Source organism: Schistocerca serialis, chromosome 6 (genome assembly GCF_023864345.2).
Source record: "Schistocerca serialis cubense isolate TAMUIC-IGC-003099 chromosome 6, iqSchSeri2.2, whole genome shotgun sequence".
Classification (NCBI taxonomy): Eukaryota; Metazoa; Arthropoda; class Insecta; order Orthoptera; family Acrididae; genus Schistocerca; species Schistocerca serialis.
Window position 1 is genome coordinate 244,751,541 of NC_064643.1, and position 8,150 is coordinate 244,759,690.

At 40.1% G+C, this 8,150-nt stretch overlaps 1 long non-coding RNA gene across 2 annotated transcripts; it reads left to right on the plus strand.

Annotated features, from left to right (window-relative positions):
* Nucleotides 1-1,340: 1,340 nt before the first annotated feature.
* On the plus strand, nucleotides 1,341-7,654 carry LOC126483908 (uncharacterized). 2 transcript variants are annotated; one of them, XR_007587786.1, is made up of 2 exons: nucleotides 1,341-5,971; nucleotides 6,422-7,654. It is a non-coding gene; the product is annotated as an uncharacterized LOC126483908 (long non-coding RNA). The 2 variants fall into 2 exon arrangements; XR_007587785.1 differs by having other exon boundaries at nucleotides 1,341-5,941.
* The last annotated feature ends 496 nt before the right edge of the window (nucleotides 7,655-8,150 follow it).

Below are 8,150 nucleotides of genomic sequence, written 5' to 3' on the forward strand. Positions count from 1 at the left end.
ATTTGTAGGAGCCCTATTGCATCTCTGGTGCCCGTATTCCTTCTAAAGCCAAACTGCTCCTCACCGAGATTCTCCTCTATTACTTTTTCAAGTCTTTTATTAATTATTCTTAACATCACTCTGGATGCATGTGAAATGAGGCTGATTGTCCTGTGCTCGCTGCATTTCTTGGTTCCTTGTTTGTGTCAAAAAGTCCTCAGGCCATTCACCACTGTCATATATTTTATTATATAACCTCAATATTTCTCTTATTCCATTGTGGTTCAAGCATTTTAGTATTTCTCCCGGTATTGTATCTGTACCTACTGCTTTGCCATTTTTCATTGCAGCAATGGCAGACTTTACTTCTTCCATTATGATGGTCGGTCCTTTCTCTTCATCACTTACACTGTTGTGTGATTCAAGTTCCAGAGTTTCTGGTTTGCTATTTGTGTCATATAGCTCTTTTATATATTCTTCCCATCTCTGGAGGACATCGTCACGATCTTTGTACACTACCTCTTCGTCTTTACTCAAAATTTCCATAGTAGCACTTCCTGCTCTGTTTTGTTCCCATGTCATAGTCTTTACTCTGTTGTATAGTAAGTCGTATCTTCCCTTCCTGTCCAGTTCTTCAATTTCATCACATTCCTCTTTTAGCCATTTTTTCCTAGCCTGCTCTGTTTCTCTTCGCAGTTCGTTATTTAATCTTCAGTATATCTTTCTTGCATCTTCATTGTTCTTGTTTTTCAATTTTCTTCTCTCCAGGAAGTTCTGAATTGTCCGTAAACCACCCAGATGCATAAAAAAGGTGGTATCAGATATTTTGTATGAGTCTAGGGGGAGGCTGTACTGTTATAATGTTCACTCGCTGTAGGAGGCTATATATTTGTTTTGACACTCCAAGTTGGTGGTATCATGGACATCTTGGAGTAAGAGGGCTGTTGACAGTTTCAATGGGGACCCAAAACAAATGAATCACTTTTATGTTCAAAAATAACTTTGATGTATGGCCTAAGGGTCAGATATTATGTATCATCATCATCATCAGTTATCTGCTATATTAGCAGGTCCTTTGCCTCTCCATTTTCTGCGATCCATTGCTTCCTTCTTAAGGCTGCTGTATGTTGTACCATCCATCATGTCATCCAGTATCTGGAATCTCTTCCTTCCTCGCTTCCTTTTCCCTTCTACATAACCTTCTAAAACTGTTTTTATCAGTCCGTCATTCTTTCTTAATATATGCCCAATCCAATTTCTTTTTCTTCTCTTTATTACATCTAGTAACTGTCTTTTCTCTCCCACTCTTCTCAGCACCTCTTCATTTTTTACGCTGTCCATCCAACTTATTCTTTCCATCTTCCGCCATGTCCAGATCTCAAAAGCCTCCAGCCTTTCTCTGTCTTTTTTCCTCATAGTCCATCATTCAGTGCCATATAAGAACACTGCATACAAGACATTTTATGAGTCTCTTTCTGAGTTCTCTGTCCAGACCGCTGCAGAAGATTCTCCTTTTCTTATAAAATGCCTCTTTTGCCATTGCTGTCCTTGTTTTAATTTCTGTGGTGCACTTCCAGTCGGTGTCTATCCTGCTTCCAAGATACTTAAAATTTTGCACCTGTTCTAGTGTTTCTCCATTCAGCACAATTTTTATTTCCTTATTTCCTCCTATTGCCAATACTTTTGTTTTATTTGTGTTAATTTTCATTCCATATTTTTTTCCGTTAGTTGCAATGGTGTCCACCAAATCCTGTAATTCTTTTTCCCCTGTGGCTAGAAGGACCATGTCATCAGCAAATCTCAAGCACCCTACTCTTCTTACTCCAATTTCTACTCCTTTGTCATCTAATGAGCAATGGTCAATCATATTTTCCAAGTACAGGTTGAAAAGAGTAGGTGATAAACAGCATCCTTGTCTTACTCCTTTCCCTAGTCTGATCCAGTTTGTACTTTCTCCTCTCACTTTAACTGAAACTTTTTGATTGAGGTATAATGAGTTTATAAGTCTTCTGGTTTTCCAGTCCAATCTCTCTCCCTCATAATAGTCGCCAGCTTGTCCCAAACCACATTGTCAAATGCCTTTTCTAAATCGATGAAGCACATATATAGGTCTCTTCCTTTTTCAATAAACCTTTCTCCCAAGATTTGTAGGAGCCCTATTGCATCTCTGGTGCCCGTATTCCTTCTAAAGCCAAACTGCTCCTCACCGAGATTCTCCTCTATTACTTTTTCAAGTCTTTTATTAATTATTCTTAACATCACTCTGGATGCATGTGAAATGAGGCTGATTGTCCTGTGCTCGCTGCATTTCTTGGTTCCTTGTTTGTGTCAAAAAGTCCTCAGGCCATTCACCACTGTCATATATTTTATTATATAACCTCAATATTTCTCTTATTCCATTGTGGTTCAAGCATTTTAGTATTTCTCCCGGTATTGTATCTGTACCTACTGCTTTGCCATTTTTCATTGCAGCAATGGCAGACTTTACTTCTTCCATTATGATGGTCGGTCCTTTCTCTTCATCACTTACACTGTTGTGTGATTCAAGTTCCAGAGTTTCTGGTTTGCTATTTGTGTCATATAGCTCTTTTATATATTCTTCCCATCTCTGGAGGACATCGTCACGATCTTTGTACACAACCTCTTCGTCTTTACTCAAAATTTCCATAGTAGCACTTCCTGCTCTGTTTTGTTCCCATGTCATAGTCTTTACTCTGTTGTATAGTAAGTCGTATCTTCCCTTCCTGTCCAGTTCTTCAATTTCATCACATTCATCTTTTAGCCATTTTTTCCTAGCCTGCTCTGTTTCTCTTCGCAGTTCGTTATTTAATCTTCAGTATATCTTTCTTGCATCTTCATTGTTCTTGTTTTTCAATTTTCTTCTCTCCAGGAAGTTCTGAATTGTCCGTAAACCACCCAGATGCATAGAAAAGGTGGTATCAGATATTTTGTATGAGTCTAGGGGGAGGCTGTACTGTTATAATGTTCACTCGCTGTAGGAGGCTATATATTTGTTTTGACACTCCAAGTTGGTGGTATCATGGACATCTTGGAGTAAGAGGGCTGTTGACAGTTTCAATGGGGACCCAAAACAAATGAATCACTTTTATGTTCAAAAATAACTTTGATGTATGGCCTAAGGGTCAGATATTATGTATCATTATCATCATCAGTTATCTTCTATATTAGCAGGTCCTATGCCTCTCCATTTTCTGCGATCCATTGCTTCCTTCTTAAGGCTGCTGTATGTTGTACCATCCACAAATAAAGTCATAAGGAGACTTATAATAACTTATTCACCCACCCGCTGGCACTGTGAGAATATTCTAAGTCCGTATCAAGGTCACGGACTTAAGCGAGTGATCGCCGCGTAGCGGCTGTTTCGCACTGCTGCTGCTGCACAGGCAACAGCATTGAACGCTGCCACGTTGCCCATACATTGTCTGCGTTCCATAATTACAACAATTCACTATATAATATGTCTCCTAACAGCCATTGACAACGTGAATTGCAAAAATGTAATACACTGCTGCTGCTGCACAGGCTACTGCATTAACGCAGCAATGTCCTCCAATCAATCTAATTCGTCCTAATATCCTTTACCTCCAATCAATCTAATTCGTCCTAATATCATTTACCTGCATAAATATACTGAATTATATGCAAAGTGATCTGTAGCGTAGCTGAGAACCGGACAAGGGTACATCTAGGATCTGTAGGCATAGAGTATGTAACAGCATTATTTATTTAGAATATCTGATCAATATTTCTCTTATTCCATTGTGGTTCAAACATTTTAGTATTTCTCCCGGTATTGTATCTGTACCTACTGCTTTGCCATTTTTCATTGCAGCAATGGCAGACTTTACTTCTTCCATTATGATGGTCGGTCCTTTCTCTTCATCACTTACACTGTTGTGTGATTCAAGTTCCAGAGTTTCTGGTTTGCTATTTGTGTCATATAGCTCTTTTATATATTCTTCCCATCTCTGGAGGACATCGTCACGATCTTTGTACACTACCTCTTCGTCTTTACTCAAAATTTCCATAGTAGCACTTCCTGCTCTGTTTTGTTCCCATGTCATAGTCTTTACTCTGTTGTATAGTAAGTCGTATCTTCCCTTCCTGTCCAGTTCTTCAATTTCATCACATTCCTCTTTTAGACATTTTTTCCTAGCCTGCTCTGTTTCTCTTCGCAGTTCGTTATTTAACCTTCAATATATCTTTCTTGCATCTTCATTGTTCTTGTTTTTCAATTTTCTTCTCTCCTCCATCTTGGAAATCATTTCTTGTGTGACCCATGGTTTTTTTGACCTTTTCCCTTTTACATATCCTATATTTTGCTGTCCTGCTTTAATGATTCCTTCTTTCAGCATATTCCAGTACTCGTTGGCATTATCAGGTGCTTCTTTGTCTCGTAATGTGTTTAGAAAGTCCCGAGACAGCATTTCTGTAATTGGTCTTTGTTGGACCTTATCTTCTCTAGATCCCACTTCTTCACCATTGTCGCCTTTTTCAGTATTTTCATTCTTATTTCTATTTCTGCCATAAGTAAGTTGTGGTCACTATTAATATCTGCACCTGGTAATGCGTGCAGCTTCTTGATTCCATTCCTGTATCTTTCTTCTACCAGTATAAAATCGATTTGGTTTCTGTATTTATCCCCTGGTGATTTCCAAGTGTAGAGCCCCCTCTTATGGTTCTTGTACCATGTGTTTGCCGCTATCAGCTGCCTTTCCCTGCAGAAGTCAATTAACCATTCATCTCTGTCATTTCTCTTTTCAAGACCATGACTGCCTACTATGTTTCCCACTTTCCCTTCTCCCACAATGGCGTTCCAGTCTCCCATTACTATTTTGCAGCATTTTTTATTTTCGTCCATTATTCTCTCTATTACATTATACGTTTCCTCTACAATTTGGTCATCATGTTCTGAAGTTGGCATATACACCTGGACAGTCAGTAAATCTTTTTGTGCTCCTTTCAGCCTTACACCAATAACCCGGTCATTTGCATAGTCTACATATTCCACACATTTAGCCAATTCCTTTGTCATAATCATTCCTACTCCATTAATTCCTTTTACTTCTCCTCCTGAGTAATAGAATACATATTCATCTGACTGCAACTCTCCATGTCTATTCCATCTTACCTCAGCAACTCCTATGAGGTCCATATGACTCTTTTCCATCTCTCTTTTAAGGTTTTCTAGTTTTCCTGCTTGTAGCAGAGTTCTGACATTCCAGGTACCAATTCTCGTTTTGATTTTTTGCCTCCTTTCAAGTTGTCCCCCCCCGGAGATCCGAATGGGGGACTATTTTACCTCCAAACACTGATTTAACATGAGAGGATGCCATTTTTTGTGCATAAAATGGAGACTGCATTATGCAGGGAAGACAATCTGCGGTGGTATTCCGTTGCCTTCCACAGTTCTGGAGGCCGCCCCTAACATGGGATACAGACGCCTTTTGCAGCCACCCGCTCCGGGTCAGACGCTGCATGAGAAGTATAGGTTGGAAAATGAAAGACCCCTAGCCCTCGAAACCTAATAGCGTCAGGGTCGGAAAAGAACAAGAGCTGGCCGAGGGTGGCCAGATAGGAAAGATAAAAGTGAGGAGCCTGGCATAAGTAAGTGGAAGCACTGCCAGGACTCAGCTCGGGGCCCCGTGGTCGCCAGCCACGTATCGCTAGGTGTGACTCCCTGAGGGGGAGTATGTATCAGAAAGTGTTAATGTATGATTAAACTATTTTTAAATTACAATCATTTGGCTCTGTCATTGTGACACTTGCAGACTTTAAATACAGGGAAGTGCAAATGAGAATTCAGAGTTTTTTAGCAGCTTGAAGTATTCATTGTGATCTAACATTTCAGATCACTGAACAAGAATGAAAGTCCAGAAGAAGGGAAGTTCATACATGGTGGTGGGATGCTGTAGCTGGGCTGCCAGAACAATATCTAAAGGTGACTATTCATCAGCAAGATGTATAACAGGTAACTGATAGTGAAAATGTACCAAGTGCAGACAGCAGCTGAAATATGTCATGACAAAGCCATCTTTTCCACTGTACATTCTTAGAGAATGGGGTTTGTCCAATAGTTTTATTACTATGACTAAATTTGACAGCTATGCTCTGCCCAGTAATTTCAGTCAATCAGAAAGTAAAAGTGGGAGACCTGCCATACATTGTAAAGGAAATCTACATTTCACAAAACTGGACTTTATCACAGTACTTATTATGGAAATGACATCTGAAGTTTCATCAATAAAGTTAATCAGACACAAACGTTGCTTTGGCTGTTTTAGGGCTGTACAGACCTCTTACTAGGATAGCCAATGACTTCTTACAAAATATGTAAAAAATTGTTGAAATTAGATTAGATTTGCAGGGTGTTCACAATGAGACTCCAACATTTTAATATCCTATATCTTTCTCATTCCAGATGGTGGACCTGTGAATCCTGAAGGGCAGACAGAGCAACTCAACAAGTTTGTGGTGTGCAAATTTGATATGCTAAGTGGCCATAGTGGAGCTGCAATCAATTGTTTTAGCAAAATACAGGATATGAAGGAGCATGCACAAGTGGTCTGGTGGTATGCACAGACAAAATTGGCAACCCAAGTGCAAAGAGACTTTCATCAAGTTTACAACAAAGCACCCCTGTCATTCAAGACTATAAAGAAATGGTGTGATCAGTTTTAGGCTACTGGGAGTGTTGCAAAAGGGCATGGTGGTGGTAAGCCTGGGATCAGCAAACATCATGTGGAACAAGTGCAGTGGTCATTCGAACAAAGTCCACAGAAGTCAGTGCGAGAGGCAGCATGAGAACTTCATATGAAACGTTCAACAGTGCACAAAGTGCTTCATCAGCAATTACGTTTGTACACATATAAAGTGCAGGTTGTGCAAGAAACCAAGCCTGATGATTGACCAAAGTGAGGAGAATTTGCATGTGTCATGTTAGATCACATTGCTTTGGACGAGACATTTTTATCACAGGTGATGTTTTCTGACGAGGCAACCTTTCAAGTGTCAGGGACTGTCAATCACCACAATGTGCACATCTGGATCAAAAATCCACATGCACCTTGGGAACACGTGCGCGACAGTCCGAAAGTTAATGTGTGGTGTGGTTTGATGATAAATCGCATTGTTGGGCCGTTTTTCTTTCAGGAGCTGACTGTGGATGGAGCCATCTACCTGGACTTGTTGGAGCAATTTGCCATGCCACAGATAACAGACCTGCAGCCAAATTTGATGTTTCAACAGGATGGTGCACCACCCAATTGGAGCCTTGATGTCCAAAAATTTTTACATGACATGTTCCTGCAACGATGGATTGGTCGTGGAGGTCCAATTCCTTGGCCGCCACGTTTGCCCGACATAACCCCCCTCGATTTTTTCTTGTGTGGTTATGTGAAAGACTAGGTATACGCTACACCAGTAAAGGACATGCAAGGCTTTAAACAGCGTATTAGAATTGTCATCAACTCTGTCACAGAACGGATGCTCTACAACACATGACACAAAATCGATTATAGACTTGATATTCTTCGCGCTACCCATAGCACCCATGTTCAAGTGCACTGAACCGTCAACCTGCGTATGAAAACTTGATGAGCTGCTGTATGATTTCCCTGTATTTGTTTGTCAATAAATTGTGTTTCCTCTCAGATTTTATTAGTTCAAATGCTGGAGTCTCATTGTGGACACCCTGTACTTTCATTCCAATTAAGTCATAGTGAGGAGGTCCTGCAGGATGTAGAACATCTCAGAAAAACGATGACACATGACAAATATGAGGGTTGGAACTTAAATAGTGGCAACTATTTATTCACAATCGTGCAAAATGATGGGTGGGCTGTGCAGAAAAAGTCGCCACTTCTTTCACAAAGTTGATCACAGGTGATGCTCCATAAATGAACAGTAATACTGTGCATTGACAGTTTGCTGTGGAGGAACATAATGTGTTAGGATAACAAGATCACAGTACACAAGAATCACCATAACCTTAGACCACTCCATTCGCACTATCAACAGAACAGGCTCTGTTAACAGTATACTACGCCTTCCACATCACTGGCAATGGGTTCTACACAATGCTGGTGACTACTTTGAAGGACAGTAACAGGTGCTGACATGTAACTCTTTTGTATTGGTTGTGAATAAAT